At 47.2% G+C, this 20,000-nt stretch overlaps 1 protein-coding gene across 4 annotated transcripts in view; it reads right to left on the reverse strand.

Annotated features, from left to right (window-relative positions):
• Positions 1-20,000, reverse strand: part of rab11fip4b (RAB11 family interacting protein 4 (class II) b) — a 48,833-nt gene that overhangs the window by 18,750 nt on the left and 10,083 nt on the right. Inside the window, exon 1 of one of the 4 annotated variants that reach the window (XM_068592089.1) lies at positions 6,498-6,964. The exons of 2 other annotated variants lie outside the window; for them this stretch is intronic. The gene's annotated coding sequence lies outside the window, so the exon portion shown is untranslated. Of the gene's footprint in view, positions 1-6,365; positions 6,384-6,497; positions 6,965-20,000 lie in introns of those variants that run through there. One more of the 4 variants, XM_068592090.1, reaches the window with a different exon arrangement.

Below are 20,000 nucleotides of genomic sequence, written 5' to 3' on the forward strand. Positions count from 1 at the left end.
TCTAATGGGTCCACATGCAAAACAGAACAGTATGAAGGGAGAGAGAATGCTCACTGTAAGAGACAGAAACTACGGCTTCGTAGCATTATTCTGCACACCATCAATGCCGTTACACATTTTTGAAATAAACTAGAAGGATCTGATCTCTCTGTGGGTCCGTAGCTGCAGGGTCTGACCTAGTTAAAATACAGACATCTCTTCCCTGCTTTTTCTTTCTCGCTCTCCCAGGTGAGGGAGGCCAACGCCAGAGAAGAGCCAGAACAACTCAGCTTCCATCTCCTGAGACGAGGAGCTGATAAGAGACGGACGAGAAGAACAACGGGAGCCTCGTCCGAGTGCAGAGGCCGGTCCGGGTGCTCGGCTGAATGAGCATGAGCAAACTCTCCCGGAGAAGACGCAGGTCGGACACCTGGAGGATGAGAAGCAAAGATCGGCAGCCCGGATGTGTCTGTCGAGAGAACAGAAGCGTCTCTCAGTGAAAGCTGTATTATTTACATCCATCGCGTCTGCAGGGGAGATGAAAGCAGCGAGGAGGAAAGAGCTGGAGGGGCAGAACAATCGAGAGGAAGAGAGAGAGAGATCAGAAATAAAATGAAGTCCTGCAGAAAAGGCAACTGCAGCTAACAACGCGCGGCGTGCACATGCGTCCAACTCACACGCCTCAACTTAAGTAACTCGGAAATCATTTGGCAGCGACGCTGTTTTCTTTCCTTCCAGCGCTGCATAGATGTGAGTTTATGTAACATGACTGATGACTACAAATCACACCGTGTTGGCAGAGCCCTGAAGAAATGCCTTCGAGCCGCTGCTGCTGCCGCTGCCGTTGAGCAACGCGGCGGGGAGACGATACGGTGCCGAAAACCGCGAGATGGAAATGACATCGGCAACGGTTGTGAGCGAGGCCGATGTACAGTAGAGTGTTCACGTGTGCGAGAGGAAGAATAGACGCTAAATAAAACAGGTGACCAGCAGTCAAATCATAGAACCATCCGATGCAAATTCCTCGTGGACGTTCGCGTCCCAGAGGCGCAAACACGCGCTGCATCATTCTGTCAGCGTGTTGCAGGAACAGATGAAGTTCATTCTGTCTCCTCCTCCTCGTTGTCTTCACTCTGAACCAGAAGCAAGTGTTGCTGACACACTCCACAAAACGCAGTGCCAGTGTTCTCGTATACACAAAGACACAGCTTGCAAGCACTCACACACATCACGCTCAGGACAAAGCGGCGTGCGCTGATTACTCATCCAGAGGCCAATTAACGGGGAGGTCTCCGCCCCGCCCTCGACGCCGCCAGAGGCCAGAACATGATGACCACGCCGCCGCCGTCATTATAAAGAAGATGGACTCTCCGTCAATACCAGTTTAGTGCTGAACAAGTCATCACTCAGCCCTCCTGGCAGAGCGGGGGGGGTTACATGGATGACGATGCATGTCTCGGTGCGATTGATCCAAGTGTGAGACGACGGCGTCGAGCAAGAAGCGGCGCAACCTGAATGTCTTATTTCCTCAGCTGTCGGGCGAGGGAGATTCCCACGAGCGGCTCATTAGGTTTCACTCATCCATCATCATCATCGTTCAAACTGGTTTTCGGCTTCGACAGAAGTTTCCAATTAAAACAACACGGCAACGTTAGAGTCAATAAAAAAAAACACTCAAATGGAGAGCGTTTGTGCAGGTTGATCTTCGTTAAATCATAATAATAAAGTGTAAAGGCACTGTGACTCCTCTACAGCTTATTGGGACTCTCTCAAAGCGCCCAAAAAAATATACATTTGAAAAATCAACAGCAATATCTCTTTCCAGGTGTCATGACCTGGTTACTCAAGATGTCCCTCCGGCCTCGTTGTGAGCAGTTTCATGTAGAAACAATTTGATTTCAACCATAGTTTCTACATAAAACTGCTCACAGCGACGTCTGTTCAAGAAGCCAAATATGTGTTTTGTGTTTCCGTCTGTCTCTGTAACAGAGATGCAGCCGCCGGACGAGCCTTCAGGTGAGCCAGGATGTCTTTTGAACGTCACCCTCCACAAATATTTAAGGGGCATTGTTGTGGTTTTTGCCATTGGAGCCGAACTAGAATAAAGGAGTTATGCAGCTTATGAGCATTTCATAAGGTGTTGTTCCCGTTGTCATGTCTTGCACAACGAAACCATCGTGTTGCTGTACGATCGCAAGTAAACACAGAGGAGGACAAAACACCAGACAGGGGAGGGAGGGATGAGCAGGCGCACACACACACACACACACACACACACAGACCGACACACACACACACACACACACCGACTGGACGGATCCACACGGATGAAGCTTTTGATTTTCAGCGTGAGTCAGCAGCAGAGGGACTGGAGACTGAGCTGGAGAGTGACGGTCAAATTGTAGAGGATGGATGGGAGAGAGAGAGAGAGAGAGCGAGAGAGAGAGAGAGAGAGAGAGAGAGAGAGAGAGAGAGAGAGAGAGAGAGAGTCTCTGTGCTTGTGTTTGTCAGACTTGAGCTCCGGAGATAAGAGGCGTTTTCTCTGCAGAGGCTTTTCATCTCTGTGTCTCTTTGTTCATTTCATCTTCTCTCTCCCTCTCCCTCTCTCTCTCTCTCTCTCTCTCTCTCTCTCTCTCCCACAGAAACATCCACCTATAAAAGTGAATTGCTCTGCTTTGATACCCAGCATGTGACTCAGGTTGCCGGTGGGTTGCTTCTGCCTCAGTTGCCCAACGGCTGCAACGAGAAGCTTCACGGGACCTTAAAAGATGTTGAGACGCACAAATGTGTACAAAAACAACAGAAATGATGAGTCCATTACTTGATTAGTCAGTTATGGGAGTAACTGTTCAAGTACAAACGCCAACTGCTTTCTCGTTTATCTTCTCAAACGTGGGAATTTGCCGTTTTTGTCGTTCATAAATTATATATAATAATATAATTATTATCCAATTGAATCTTTTATGCTTTTCAAACTGTTGTTTGAACTCGCCAGCTGAGACTATTTTGTAGATAAATTAGAAGAACTGTATAGAAGAAGTAGACGTAGCTGTTTGCTATTTTTGTTTGTTGTTTTGGCCGTCGCCATCTTGGATTTTGGGCGTCGCCGTCTTGTTTGGCGAACACGAGGTGACGTGAGAGAGAAGCCAAGTGCAACCACACAAGACAACACAAATGTGACAACTGACTTGAACTGAAAACACAGACAACGCCGTGGCAGCGACCTGTCAATCACAAGGTAGCCCCGCCCTAAAGCATCTGCTGCTTTAAGGTGTATTTTACTCAAAACGGGACCATCACTTACTAAATAAACATAACTGAGTTGAAGACTTGAAACTAGCGATTGAGATCATAAACTCATGTTTACAATGTTTACCGAGGGAATAAGTTAAGAGAGAAGTAGATAGACTTCTATACAACCATACTTTTATTTACAACCAGTGAAGTCGCCCCCTGATGGCCATTAGAGAGAATGCAAGTTTAAGACTGTTCTGAGATAAATAAGCAAAAATAAACAGAAGTCTAGAATAAATAGTTGTGATATGTTGGCTCCTCGGTGGATGAGTGATGTTCATATTCTCGTATCGATTGCTTCAATACCAGTTTCCCAAAACATCCGCAGATCATAAACACTTTTGTGAGTGTGTGCGTGTCTGCGTGTGTGTATTGTTTAGCTCCTATTGTGAGCAATACTCTTCCAATGCATGCACGCACACGCACACTACACAAACGGGAAGTAATGACTCATATTTCTCGACCATTTCGTTAAGTCAACACACACACACACACACACACACACACACACACACACACACACACAGCACCCGAGACTCCCCATGCTCTTTAAGTCAAAGCTGTAAGTCAAACATGAACACTGGGGCTTTTTAGTACAGCTTGACACGCACAACTACACACGTATAAAAGCAATTTGGACACACACACATAAATGTGTGTTTCCAGCTGAGTCTTTGGATTACCAAGAATGTAGCGGTGGACAAAGGACAATGTAGGGCGGCACGCTGGTGGAGGTGTTCTCCACCTCCACAGGTGAAGCCGTGTGACTGCAGGCGCTCGCATTGCAGACATTGCAGGACAGAAAGAAAAAGTCCTTGTAAAGCAGAAAGATGATGAAAGTAGTGAGTCTATTTTGGGCTAATTCGGACAAAAGGAGTGTTTGAAAACAGGAAAAGCAGCAGGTCAACAGGTTTGCTGGTGTTCAGGGTGTGTGAACTCGGAGAACTTGAAATATACGTCCTTTGATCAGGAGCAATTACACGGTGTGGGAGTTGTCTGTGGTTTTGTCACTGTGCTCTCAGTCCATGAAAATGAATCTTAATATTTTCGTTGGGTCGAACGCCCTCGCTCAAGTCAGGTCTGGTTGCAAATAAAAAACCCAAAATGTCGACGACAAAACTCACTAAACTTGAGGGGATCCACAAACCAATGACTGAAGCCGAGGTGACGGTGAAAAAAACCCATTTAGCATCTACTACTCCATTGAATTATGACAGCATATGTATAGCATGCAGCTTTCCCCTGATATTGTAGAAGTTAACGTTCTCCAGTGTGGCGCCTCACAGCGTCACCGCCATGTTGAAGTGTCGGGTTATCAGTGTGTGAGCCGCCCGTCCTGAACGCTGCAGAGTTGTGACGAGTCGTTAGTTTGCCGCCGCTTCACGTCCAAACACGGGAGCTGGCATGGACCTGTCAGACCAGAAGTCATGAACCGTGCTGACTTTGTTTACACAAAGACTACAACGGCCGGCGTCATCGCGCTCGGTGGAGCGGCTGCAAACGATTTCTGTCGGAGAAAAAAATGTGTTTTGATTGGTTTCGCCCGGGAGGAGAAACACAACGGACTCGTAGCGTAGCTGCACGAGCGCTCTGTTGTCGTGCAGACTTTGTGTTGTGTCTCGCTGTCCAACTCGCGTCCAGTAAAGGAAAGAAAGTGTTTCACAGGGCGCTTTGTCTTCCTCTTAAGTGCTCGTTTGTCAGCTCTCCTGCTGTCGGCCGCTGAATGGCATTTCGGCGGCGGCGGTTAGCGGCGGACCCCTCGGCAGGTGGTCGGGGCCCCGGACTCTTTTCAGCCGTTGCCTGAGATTTCTTTGTGGAATTTGGGAATTCTGCTCCAACAATAACTACTTTAAAACACTTTGTATAAAAGTAGAAGAAGTTCAGAGACAATAGAGGACTTTGTTGAAAAGGTAATCGTTTGTTTTGTCTCGGGATTAATCGTTCTTCTCTTTCAGCATCAGTGTGAGAGAGACGTCACATGCAGATTAGCCTCCATCCACCCCGTGCGGCTCAGCGCGGCACGTTAATCTAGTTATTCTAGTCCCGGTGTTCACTTAGCTGCATGTCAATCAAACAACTGGTGGGGAACAAAAAGAAAGCTAGAACTACATCACTGCGAGCAAAGAGACTTTAGTGGAAGAATGAAAGTCATTTGTTGTCGTTGACAATCCACAAACAACGTCTTCCTCGGACGAAGAGGAGTTAATCTCGTTATGTAACGTCCAGCCGAAGACGAGTAGCCTTCAAAATGACAAGGGAGTCTGACGTCATGCGTTGAAACACAACTCACCTTGCCGTTCTATTTTAGGACCAATGAACAGATTCAACAGAGCCCAGTCAGTATCAGCTGAACACTTAGACCTTCTGAATTATGTTGATGATGATAACACAGTTTGTTCTCACTCTTTTAAATTGTTCACTGTGATATTATTCACAAGAGCAAAAAAAACTTTCCGGTACTGAATCAAATGTCCTCTCGGCTCGGCTGTGTGTTCTGTGTTGTCAGTCGGTTCAAAACAAGGTGATTGTTTTGGTATAAACTCCCTTCGCCCTGAACTACAGGCCCAATACACGGACAGGAAGAACTTGATTTACACTTGAAGAGCAGAAGGATTTAAAACGATTTTCCAAATGACTGAATATTTACAGCGAAGACGTTGAACCCCACACGTCCCACCAGCCCACGCTCTCTCACACAAACATCCTCCTCCCTTCAGTCCTGCAGGCTCGTCCTCTATTCGTCCCGTCCGTGCTCGCTATCCGCCCGGTCTTTTTTCATCTCCCTCGCCCTCGTCGCCGCCACCGATGCTTTCCAATTAATCCCATTACCGTCACCGGGGATGCTGAGGCGCGACCGACGAGCCGGCGGCGGCAGCGAGAGGAAATGATGGCGAGGATGCACGGACTGGAGGGATGAGGAAGAGGTGGGGGGGGGGGCGATGGTGAAGGGACAGGACAGAGTAGCGCGAGTACAGCTGAGCGAGACAACAGACAGAGAGGCAGGGGTCAACCCCACACACACACACACATTCAACTGGGACACACACACAATGGACTCTGCACAGCCTCCCCCCCCCCCCTCTTTCACTCACCCCTTCACATACAAACTCTCCCCGCTCCCTGAATGTGTACGCCTCTCTTTCCCTGAGACCCTGGCGTCTGCAGACCGGGTCGGTGTGTGTTCTGGTTCTGCAGAATGATCCCTCATCGGTCCGGACGCTTACCCCGTTCACCAGTGAGGGGAGTCCATGGTCCTGCAGTCACCACTGAAGTCCTCCACTGTTCACCAGGGCTAAGTCCGTTGTGTCGGCTGGCTCACACACACACTCACACACACACACACACACACACACACACACACACACACACACACACACACACACACACACACACACACACACACACACACACACACAGGTGCTCCCTTTAAAGGCAAGTGCAGGAGGGAGAGTCCAAAGGGTGAGTCCTTGTTAGTGGTTTAGTCCAAAGTAGAGAGGCAGAGGAGCGGATGTATCGTTCACTTTAAAACACTGCACCGGCTGCCTGGCGACTCACACACACACACACACACTTGCACACACACACACACACACACACTCGCGCACACACACAAACACAGACTCTGCACCTCGCGCTCGTTCCCTCCCTCGCTGACTGCCTCCGCCGGCTGACTCGCATTCACACACTGAGAGCAAAGATTCAGGCAACAGTTGTTGAATTCACGGCCCCTCCTCCTCCTCCTCTTCCTCCTCCTCCTCCTCCCGCTCCACCCCCCTCCCCCTTGCATGCAGGGTTGCTTAGCAACTGGCTTCTGTGGGCGGGGCTTGCGAGAGTCCTCACATTGCTGCACACCCGGCTCACAGGCGGCCGCCTACTCAGGCTATATTAGCATGTCAAGCCCCGCCCACCTCAGAGAGAGGGAGAGGGAGCGAGAGAGAGAGAGAGAGAGAGAGAGAGAGAGAGAGAGAGAGAGAGAGAGAGAGAGAGAGAGAGATGGAGGGAGGGAGGGAGGCTGGTGCCTGTGTGGGCTGCTGGGCGAGAGAGCGAGAGCGAGAGAGAGAGAGAGAGAGAGAGAGAGAGAGAGGGAAAGAGGGAAAGAGGGAGGGGGGGTTGTCTTCAGTGATGCAGCAGATTCCACAAGATGGGTCCAAAAGAAAAGACGAGTACTGGTTAGTCACAATAAGAAGTAGAAAAAGGAGGGAGAGAGAGAGAGAGAGAGAGAGAGAGAGAGAGAGAGAGAGAGAGAGAGAGAGAGAGAGAGAGAGACACTAGGGGGTATTAGTTCCTTCACCTCTGTAACTACATCTGTGTTTCCTTTAAAAAGCAACGGGGACATTTATTTGTATTATTATAGTTAAACGCTTATCAACAATTAGAACATTTATCTGTACCGATAAAAATAAGAAATTCTGTGGATGAAGCGTTAATAAGTGTTTTCTGTTATTTAACTGAAACTCTTTGTTCTGGAGGTTTGGACTGTTGGTCAGGAACATGGCAGCTTGGGAATATATATATATATATATATATATATATATATATATATATATATATATATATATATTCCATAAACAGAATAAATAATGAAATAAGTAATCTACACATAAGTAAAATGCAACCGCACGTTATTGTAGAAACTGCATTCCTCTCTCACTACAGGACACTTTCAGGAGACTCTTATCCAGTGAAATCATTTTTTGGGGAAGATCATATGAATCAAAGTGGAGAAAATCCTCAAATATCTTCAAAATCATTTTTAAAATGTGTTGCGGTGCGGCGACGAGCTGTTTTTCCTAATCCCTGACAAGTTTTAATTTCCCAAACACAGTGTGTTGCATTGATGTGACGATGAGCCTCAAAGTCTTTACATTAATAAGAGCTGATTATTGCTTCCTCAGAAGCTGAAGGGAACTCCTTATTCCCTTTGAAGCAGCCGCTCTTAAAAGCAAAACTCATTTTGAGTTTGCTCATTTCACAAAAACAACTTCTTCTTTTTCCATTTCTCTCTACATTTCTAAATCATCTCACAGAAGCTCTTACTGACGTGCCCTTGGGCATTTCATCTGTTCCTCAAAGAGGCTGCGGAAAGTTTGAAATAAATGTGTGGAAATGTTCTTTGAGTGGTCTCTCCGTTAATGTTTAACATCATGTCTTCCTGCGCTGGTATCTCACTCTGCAGGGCCTTTCAATCATCCTCTGCTCCTCGCTCGCATCTTTTAAATCGCCCAATTGGAGAAGGACGGAGTCGGGGACGTGGGGAGCAACTTGAAGTTGCGATGTACACTCGTGCAACTGCAACTGCGGCTGGACACGCAGTTGCAGTTGCATCGACGGACTCGTGTTGGTTTATGGTTCCCGCCTTTTCCATACGCCAGAACAGCAGGTGGCGCAACGACTGTTTAGAGTCGATGTTCACAGATATCTCCCTCCAGGAATTCACCTCCATCTTTGTGTCCTTATCCTCCATCAGACGGGTTATTTAAATGCTCATATTTGTGGATCTCTTCAGCCAAACGTTCTTCAACGGGATCCATTGTTCGTGTTTCTGCTGTGGCTTTTAAAAACAGAAGTATTATGCTATGAAACCGGACATGAGAGACTCAGACAGGATGTGGTTAGCGGACCAATCACAGCCTTGCTGCTGCGAACGGCTCGCGTAGCTTTGACGGATAGTCAGACATTTTGGGTGACGCACGCAAGATGGCTGACAGGACTACCCAAGAGGGTTCATGGGGGTTGTGCATGCTTGCGTCTCTGCGTAAAACCTGAGTATAAATGACCCAAAATGTCTGACTATCCGTCAAAGATACACGAGCTGTTCACAGCAGCAAGGCTGTGATTGGTCCGCTAACCACGTCCTGTCTGAGTCTCTCATGTCCGGTTTCATAGCATAATACCTCTGTTTTTAAAAGCCAGAGCAGAAACAGGAACAATGGATCCTGTTGAAGAACGTTTGGCTGAAGAGATCCACAAATATGAGCATTTATAAAACCCGTCTGATGGAGGATAACGACACAAAGATGGAGGTGAATTCCTGGAGGGAGATATCTGTGAACGTCGACTCTAAACAGTCGTTGCACCACCTGCTGTTCTGGCGTATGGAAAAGGCGGGAACCATAAACCAACACGAATCCGTCGATGCAACTGCAACCGCGTGTCCAGCCGCAGTTGCAGTTGCAGTTGCAGTTGCACGAGTGTGCATCGACCTTGAGTCGGATAACGCCGTCAGCGCGCTTTAGCCACCAGCGTACCCGCGTGCAGCTGCACGGTTCCCACAAAGACAACAGGGTGACCTGGTTACAGCCGCTGCACCAAGCCTCGTTTCCACAAGCATGCAGCACTTGCATGCATGGTGGAGGAACGTGCCAATGCACATCTGTGAAGCCGAATCCATCATATTTGTGTTACTTGGTAGAAAACGGGCGACTAACGCGCTCATGTGTCACTCAGGAATCATTTCCCCGCCATGTTTTGGCATCTTTCCGCCCGGCTGTCGCGATGCGCTCGCTCACAACGCCGCCGCCGCCTCCCATATCTCTGCTGTCCTAGTTTCATTGGAAGGACCTGTTCCCCCACTGTGGAGACATAAATCACACACACACTCGACTGCCATCGCAACACATCCCCTCACGTCTCTGTGCCACTTGAAATGAATAACAGGAGGTTTCTTTTCTTTTGCCGTATGTTATTTTTGTGCATTTCTTTTCAACTTCTGGCTGTTTATAGATATATTAATATATATATGTGTATCTTTGAATCCAAACCTGTATAGTCATTATTACGATGGTACAATCGCATGTTTTCTGGGTGTCTGTTTCCAAGCTTTTGTTTGCACGGCACCAGCTCGGGTTTCCCCACTTCGCGTCTCGCTCCAGTTCGTCGGAGTCGAAACACAATCCGGCTAAAGTTACAAGAAAATGTCCCCGGACTTGTTGCATTGTTCCCCTTCTTCTCTCCCGCCTGCCGACTTATTTTCAGCGTCGATTTTACGACTCACACGATCGTTTCAGCGCGTCGGAGACGTGTGAGAACTGTGATGGAGAGGAAGAGGAGGGGGGGGGGGAGACGAAGAGGAGGAGAAAGAGGTGATACGAGCCGAGGGAGCCAAATAAAACCGGATTGTGCAGAAAGGAAACGCACCCTTCATCCAGTCTGCTCCCTCTCTCCCCGCTGCTCTCCTTCTCTGCCACTTTTAAGAGACGCTGGCAGTGGCTCGACCAATGGCCTGCTTGTTTGTTTATGTGCAATTTGTCAGAGGGCTGTCCCCCCCCCCCCTCTTTTCAAAGAAGCCATTTACAATTCTATTCATGTCTACCTGCCTCCCTCAGACAGCGAGCCACAGTTCTGGGCCTGGTGTTCACAAAGTGCTATCCCAGTTATGTCAACCCGCTTCAGAGAGAAAGGCGTTACTGTAATAAGAGAGAGGTGGAGGAGGAGAAATCTGCGTTAAAATCGAGGGCGAATGGACGCAGGAATGAAGCCAACACACACACACACAGTAGTAATAATAACGACGCACAAAAACACAGTAATAAATCGAGCGTGCTGCAGCTGAAAGTCGCTCCGGGGGGATTCTCAACCAGCTGCTGGGGTTCGCAATGCAGCAAGACGAATGATAGAGAGGGAGAGAGAGAAGGTGGAGAGGGGGAGATGGATAGAGGGAGGAAGGGAGGAAGGGAGGGAGAGAGGGAGGGAGGGAGGGAGGGGAGAACCAACGCGGCACAGATTCCACCCACCGAGCGCTCGGTCGGGCCGAATGCCGGCACTCACGCTCGCCATGTGACGCGTGAGCGGGAGAAAAGTTAAAATGCCACTCGCACGTCGCCGTTCACCTCTGGGAGAGAAGGAAGTAATTATCGAGCGTTGACAAGCATGCATTATGTGATGTAAGGGCCATTTTTGCATATTGTTGTTGTGTTGACCTCCCACCACTGGGGGCGCAAGGCCAACCGCTTGCGTTGCGTTGCGTTGCGTTGCGTTGCGTTACGTTTCGTTTTGATGAGCATGTTTGACATATGTTGATGTGACTGGAACGTTTGAAGATTATTTTTGGTTTGCACGGAATAAACATGGACTCATATAAAGGATCTTTGTGTTTAATTTAAAAACGCGTCAATCAAGATAGTCAAGGTGAGCAGCCAGTAGTTGCCACGTTGAATAGGCAACGGGTGGCACTACATGTGAAATATTGCATTTCAGAGGCCATGATTATCATTTATACAGAGTCAGGGGTTCGGGGTTTGAGCACATCGGGATCTGTTGCTGACAACATGTAGCACCCGCCGCACAGCTCTGTGAGATCTGCTATAGAGACAATGTGAGGATGGAAAAGGCTGAAATGTGTCTCGAGGACGCCGGGACTGACGGAAAAGAGGAGGAAAAAAGTGCGACCGTGAATAACTGAGATTGAAAACGTGGAGAGAGAGACATAATCTCACAGACTCTCTCTCTTTATGTCCTGCGGTGTTTCTCCAGGATCGCTCATACAAAACCAGCTCAACACTCGACACTGCAGCTCCTTCTCAGAGACACACAAGCCCTGAGGAAGTTGCAGAAGTCACAAAAGTTACTCAACGTCGGTCTGAACGCACAAATAGCACCAAATATGATCAAGCGCCCCATGAGGTGCCGAGCAAAACGCCCACCGAGTGTGAAGGAGATCGAAGGATCGACGCTCGAGACACGCAAAGAACATGCAGAGTCCACTCTTACCTCTGCATGTATATATATATATATATATATATATATATATATATATATATATATATATATATATATATATATACACACACAGTATACACTCTGCACTTTACTGCTTCACTTCTGTTTAGATGCTAAACTGCATTTTGTTGTCTCTTAACATGTGAAATGAGAATAAAGCGAGCATGAGCAGTGCAGTGTGTGCTGTGCATTGTTATCTCTCGCCACTGCAGACTCAGCTGGAACAACATATTTTGTCTTTGTGAGTCATCACAGTGAGGGCCGATCGGCTCGTACAGAATCGTAGTTTAAATTAAATATAAGTATCTACGAATTCGGTAACAGAATATTTTGAAGCGATCCTGCAGGTTTTCAAGGATGACGCTTCATTCACGTCAGGACACGCCCACTGGTGTGCGACATGAATGAAACCAGGCTACTGGGTTCATGTTGTCTGCAGGGGAACAAACAGGACATACATCACGCTTCACACGGTGAGAAAACATCCGTTCATGGAAGGACGCAACGTACTAGGAACGGCGGCCATTTTATACGATGCACTCCGATTAGAGAGAAGGGAACGCACTTTAGGGTGGTGTGCAAACACACACACACACACACACACGTAAGTACTGTGACAGCGTGCCGAACGACGCAAACAGACGCTTTAAGATTCATGACTAATACAAAAAATGCATGTTTTCTGTGTATTTAAAGTACATGTGTTTGCATTTAACAAAGAGGACTTTAAGATAAGACTCTTGGCTGCAAACGTTTTGTGCGATTTCAAATTGGCGTGCGTTTATACAGGACAACTCGCTGGATGGACGTTGCTGGACGTTGTCTAAGTCTCTATTATGTGCAAACTAATCACCAGCCTCACAACTGTTTCATCCAACGCGATGCTGCGGGAGGCACAAGTACAGCGCCGGCGACAAAGAGTCGTCACCGGCGCTCAGAGGTGTGTGAGCGGCGCCTGACGGACAGCAGGTCAAAGCCGGATGATCGATGCGCGGCGCGGCGCGGCCATCTATCACACCAGCAGCAGACCAGAGGGACGGCAAGTGACAGAGCGATCAATGGGGAAGTGAGGAAGACAAAGTCTGAGTAGGAACAGACGAGAAAGAGGGAGAGGGGGGAGAGAGAGAGACGAGAAGACAGAAAGAAATCGTAAATGGCTGAAGACACAAAGTTTGCAGCTCAGGGAAGATGGAGAAGCGCTTCAGAGCGTCTGCAGGATGTTCTGGGGTCTAATGGAGGTTTCACTTCCTTCATTAAAAGGTTACTTTGGGCAGAAGAGCGACTCGGTGTGAGCCGAACTGAAACAACGGCGGCTAATTAAACCCGACCGACAGGTGAGAAACACTGAAGCGTGAGACTGATGGAGCGAGGTCACGGCACGTGAACGCTTTGCAGAGCGATGGACGGCGACGACGAGTCTTTTCCACCCAAAAGCGGACTCCTTTCTTTCAGCCACAGTTCTGGTTTGCGTGTAAAAAGGCGTCGGGCCGGCTGCGAGGTCGCCGTGCGCTTTCTGTGCGTCACCTTGTTGCGACACCGCGGAGGTGTTCTGGTGAAACACCTGTTGAAATGTTGAAACCGTTACTGCAAGCGTTCAACTTCCCTTCTTATGGCCGCAATGTCCCCACCCGAGGAGGCGGAGGCAACATCTCTGTGTGAAATTGCCGCGTGAAGTTGCTCCACGCGTTGCTCATCCCTCCGCCTCCTCACAGCTGGAGGAAGTCGGCGGCGCCAGAACAGTTTCAAAAGGTCGCTCTCATCGTCGACGGCGGTGGAGCTGAATGTCACTGTGCGAACATTCGGGAAACAAAAAGGACGATTTGTTCATTATCTCCAGAAGGAGTGTGTCTGTGCATCTCTGTGTCCGTCCGCTGCAGCAGATTGTGCAATATTATATATTCAAGACTTTGAGATGCTTTAATTCATCACCTGGTGCATAACCTAATGTGTGCAACATCCATTACATTAAAGGACATTTTTATTCCATCTGTATATTTAATATTCTACTTACGGTTTCATTTTGTTTATTACCGTCCTACTGTTTATTTATATTGATTTTCATCTTCATTTACTTGTGAGCTACGCTGCAGTAATCCTGTACTTTCCCCACTGAGGGACTAACAAAGGATTATCTTATCTTATCTCTATCTCAAATCACGTTTTTACGTTTTAAAGGAGCGCTGCCTTCCTGCTGACTCACTCCTTCACCAGAACAACCTGCTGCAGGAACTCCTCTGAGTGTGTTTCTTGTGAGATCCTACGACCTGTTTTCCACAACAGCTTTGAGTCGATTCCCTGCATTCATCGCCGCTTGTCTGTGAGTTTGAGCGAAGTGTGTTTTACGACACCTTGAAGGCCGATGTTGCCTGGACGGAGAGACGGGGGGAAACTATTCCCCTGAAGGTTTGTGGCGCTTGAGGTCATTTCCAGCCAGTTTGGTGAATCGAGCCCCAAAAGTGAAGCGATGCCATGAACTCCACTGTGAGGGACTGCGCCTGTGCTTATCTGTGTTGTTGGTGGAAGAGGGGGAGAAAGGGGGAGAAAGGGAGAGAAGGAGGAGGCAGCGATCCAGAAGTGACCTCTTGTGACAGCTTCTCTATTCAGTCCACACATCACAGGGCCGTCAGCGACCTAATTAAACAAACAGGGAGAAAAAATGAGGTCGTAAAAAAAGAGAAACGCAGAGCAAAAGACGGAGGGAAAGCGTGGCCATGCTGGAGGCGAAGAAACAAACATGTGTGGACCGATCGAGGAAAAACAAGAGGTGAAAAATGTAGATGAAAGAAACAAAAGAAGTGCAGAGAGGAGGAGGGAATGATTTAATCTGGCAAGGCCCAGATTAAACATGAGCAGCAGTAGAAAGAAGAAGAAAGTGTGGAGGACGTACAGCGTGTGGAGGAGTCGACACGCTGCTGGGGTTGAGCAACATGAGAAACGCTGCCTCGGATTGAAGGGGGGGGGGCAATAGTGCTGTTGCAAGCAATTCAGTTGATCCTCTCTGAAAAGAGGAAGACGAGGTCCAGACGGACGGACAGCCGGCCTCCAGCGCCGGTCGAGGGAGAGAACGGTGGAGAGAGGAGCGACGGCGGAGGAGGGCAAGAGAGTGAGACTGAAGGTTCCTCTCCAACGGCCACGGAGGACCAGCGGCGGCCCCATCTCCCGTCGGCCATTTTGCAACGCCAGAACACTCAGGAAGTCCAGAGAGACACCGACACCACCGCGACGCTTCCTGTCGTCACACCGGTCCAGCTGATCGGCTTCATCGGGATTCAGTCCGACAGGCACGCAGCAGATTATGGATCTCATTTTAATGCATTAAATATTGACGTTAAAAACAGCCTCAACCTCACAGCAGCTTTGATGATGAGGATGTGTTGAAGAGCACAAACACAACGCTCTGAGCCTGAGGTTTATGCTTTATAGGAGACAAAAATAATCTACTTCTGTGTATTTAAAATACATTTTAAATAGTATATTTCAAACACACTATCAAAGAAGTTTACTTTATGCAAATATATAAAAAGTTTACTTTAAAAAAACTTTAAGTGAAAGTTCTGTGCAGTTACTCAAATATACTTCTTTAAACTTTAATTTCAAATATATTTTTTGTATACTGTGCGCACACTATTAATATATTTAAAATATACTTACAACACTATTTAAGTGAGATATCGGCATGTACATTAGCACATACACAGTAATGTACTTAAAATGTACTAAGTATACTTTAAGTTGTTCCAATTTAGCACCAAAAAAATTAACTTAATATACTTCAAGTTTGACTTAAATACTATTTAAGTACAACTTAAATACATTTAGTAGAAAATAAGTTGTTCTAAAATGGCACACTTAAGGTATACTTATGATTGGTATGGCTTCAAATATATTTAAGTATACTGAAGTATACTAAGATTAAATATACTTGTATATTTTTTTCCGCCTGGGAACTGAATGAAGAAATGTGACTAAAGATCTGTGTTTAACGTTCACAACAATGCAGATGATCCACATGTTGCAGTGTGTGTGTGTGTGTGTGTGTGTGTGTGTGTGTGTGTGTGTGTGTGTGTGTGTGTACGAGAGAGACGTGAGCTTTCTCAACATACTTTACTGGCCTGATGGCTGCGAGGTGGAGAGTTTAAACAAATCACAGCTGGAAAAAAATAATTACAAAACAACTTAAGGTGCAGTTGCATCAGGAAAAAGATTTAGAGGTAATGTTGATTTTCATCTTCAAAGGAAGATTGCACAGGAATTTCAGATGCAGAGGAAGTGTGTGTGCTGGTGACATCACACAGAAAGAAATGCATGTATGCTGGTGAGTAAGTGTGTGTGAGAGCTCATGCGTCTCCATCCAGATGCTCCTGGCAGGAGGCGACAGCGTCCACCAACACGGTCTGGACATCTGACAACTCACACACATACACACACACTCACACACACACACACACAACCACCCACACACACAGCTCAAAGTCAGGGTGAAAGTCGTGTAAACTTACACTGGATCTGCTTCATTTCAGATTTAGAGCGTCTCAGATGCTGCCATCACGGCGACGGCTGAGCCGGCGGCTCGCAGCTAACAGTGCTAACAGCGCTAACGGCGCTAACCGCCTCGTCTTTACTCTTGCAATTAGCTGTTGGTTAATTAGCAGCTTTAAAGCTTCCTCGGCTTCCTCTCAGACTCCTCGTTCATTTCAGCTCCCTCCCGAGTTCTAACTCATCTCGCGACGCCGCCTCGAGCCGGAGATGTAACGCGATGCAATATCTCAAGATCAGCCGTATGAGTGTCGCTATGAAAAGATTGGAATCCACTTCAGTGGCGTTTGCAAGTGGATAAATATTGCAAACTCACAGACGAGCCCTGGGACACAAGCGCCACAGCGCCACGGTGATCAAACGCCGATGAAAAGCACCATTCATCACAGAGTTGAAGGGAGTTGATGATGATGATGCCCTAATATCTGAATCAGAGATGAGGAAGACGAAGTGAGAGAACGAGGGAAGTGTAGAGACCAGGTCTGGTGTCTGGTAATGTGCACGTGAAGCACATACATGCAGACAGTAACCCTTCAGAAACGACAGAAGCGAGCGAGAGGGGGCGGGGCTCCGTGATTAGCAGACCTCTCCTACAGTTGCACGTCCGCTCGGCGGCGGCGGGGGCGTGTCCTTGACCGTCCTTGGCGGCGCTCTGCTGGGCCTCGCCTCCGTTCCAGCACGCGTGCGTGTTTGTGTGCGTTTGCGTGTCAAAAACTTGAATCAAACCACCGAAGCCACACACGTCGGTGCCAACAAAAAGAAAGCCAGGCCGGGTCGCTCGCTCCTCCTGACATGAACGGACTGTGACGTACGAGAAACAAATTCAATATCTAATATGCATTCAATATCTGGGATGACGTGAGAGTGAAGCAACGAGAGGAAGTGAGGAAACAACAAGAGTTGCAGCGACTCGCAGCGTGTCCTATATATTTTTCCCTCGCTGCCCGTCGGTCGCCGTCTGCTCGAACAGAGGCTGAAGGATTTTGCAACTCCACGGCATCGGGTCGCCCGGACGCTTGTCTCAAGGGCACTTTGGGGATTTCTGCAGCGCTGTGATGGATGGGTGGACCATTGAGCACATTTTCCCACACAGCTGCGTTACAGTTGGTGTGTTTTCTGTCCGATCCGGAGTTCCTGGACTGCAGACGGACCGCTCGCTATACACAGGTTTCATGTCTGCAGTACATCTCTGAGCCACACGAGGAGCCTCAATGTACCGTTAGCTTAATAAAGTCTATTTATAACGTTAAACCTAATATGAAAGGCTTATTTTACTGATGGTCTCATTCATACATAAAACAAAATTAGGATTTAACAAATGTATTTCTCTTCTATGCGGCTGGTTTTTACCTGTGAAGACAATACAAGGCGATGAAGGAAATGTCAGGCTGATGTCACCATTAAAGTAAATTGGACCGCGATGATTTGTCTATTTTTTTTAAAAGTGGTTCCCTCCAAAAACACAAGTCTCAACCACAAGCGGCCTTCAACTGAAATATACAATTTAAGACTATTTCAGTGTCAGAAAGAACCCATTAAAAGCAAATTTTGCAGTCGCCCAAAGACAAGAACCTCTGACAGTATAGTGCATGTACAGTTTATCTCACTCTCTTCACAGGAAGCCCAAACATGGTCAAAGATCTTGATGAATGACTATTCAAGCGCAATGTTTAGCCGTGCTGCTGGTAAACTTGATGGACGGCATGTTTCCAGGACCTGGACCCTCACCGTCCTGACCCAACAGAGACCCGACTGGGACGCGAGGCCTGATCTCCCTCTTGCTCGACCTCGTATCTTTCCTCCTTTGTTTCCTCTTTCCTTTCTCCTTCTCACGTCTGCATTCCTTCTCTTATCGCTCACCAAACTCTTGTTCCTTCACGGCCATCAATCACCTCTGCCTTTCCATTCTCTTTCTTTCTTCTGTCAACACACACTCAGAACCCTTCAACCCGTAACCTCTTTCACATGCACTCAAAGTCAATATACTAGCAGCATAACACACATGCAATGACTGCTGATTGATTGTTGCTCGAGGCTACGTGTGCTACTGCTAGTTAATCCTCATGCTACAGTACTCTAATTATAATTGCCTACTGAACTATGTGTACTTCACTATGTTGCATGTGATATGTCATTCTGCTGTTCTGAACCTTGCTGGGACAAGAATAACCAGTAGGTTTGTGCTTTAGTGCATGTTCCTGGTTTGCCAGGAGCATAACCAAGAGCTGGAGGTCCAGCTCAGTTTCTAACCTCCACACTAGAGGTCGCCGAGTCAGCGTTGACGCCTTGCAGAACTGTGTTACTGGTGGAGCTCGCCTCCGATAGCGGCCGGCAATAATGACGCAGAGACGCACATCATGTGTACATCTCCAGACTTCGGAGTCATGTTTCATGTTCCTGGACAGTGGGTCCAAGGCCACACAGGACAGACCCCTGAGGCGCTGAGAAAAGGTCTGGTTCACGATGCAGACCTCACAGGAAACAAAGCCCACGCTGCCACCGCTGTCCTCTGATCACACGACAAACGGTGCATCTAACAGACAGCGTGTCGCTACGCGCCATCGCATCACATCCCTCCTGACGGTTGGCGATGGGGCGTCACACGTCGTGCGGTTTGCACGGCCGCCAGTCAACCCAGCTCGCTTTTTCAGTGCGGCCGGGAAGAGTTGACCGCGTTGGGTCGGGAGGGTTGACCAAAATGTCACGTGAAGCTCCACGTGTGTGTGTGTGCCAAAAAAAAAACAGTAAAACACACAAGAACACACAGAGCCGGAAATGATTTGTCAACCTTTACAAATCACACTCGGCAGCCATGTATATACCACTAATTATATGCACCATGTATATACTACTTATATGTACAATGTGTATATACCACTAATTATATGCACCATGTATATACTACTCATTACATGTACCATGTGTACACTACTCATTATATGTACCATGTGTATACTACTCATTATATGCACCATGTATATACTACTTATATGTACAATGTGTATATACCACTAATTATATGCACCATGTATATACTACTCATTATATGTACCATGTGTATACTACTCATTATATGCACCATGTATATACTACTAATTATATGTACCATGTGCATACTACTCATTATATGTACCACGTGTATACTACTCATTATACACCATGCATATACTACATGTACCATATATATATATACTGCTCATTATACGCACCAAGTGTATACTACTCATCATATATACCATGTATATACTATACATATACATATATACTATATGTATTGTGCATATACTACTCATATGTGCCATGTGTATACTACTCATTATATGAATAGTTCAGTGTCATATTCATGTAATGTGCTGTTATTGCTCATTCTGGTCACATGACATCTGTTGCTTCTGTCCATCCTGATAGAGGATCCTCCTCTGTTGCTCTATGAAGGTTCTTCCTGTTTTCCCTATAAAAGTTTTTTTTTAAAA

Source organism: Clinocottus analis, unplaced genomic scaffold, assembly GCF_023055335.1.
Source record: "Clinocottus analis isolate CAN_PGR_092001 unplaced genomic scaffold, fCliAna1.0.p SCAF_26, whole genome shotgun sequence".
In the NCBI taxonomy this organism is placed as follows: domain Eukaryota; kingdom Metazoa; phylum Chordata; class Actinopteri; order Perciformes; family Cottidae; genus Clinocottus; species Clinocottus analis.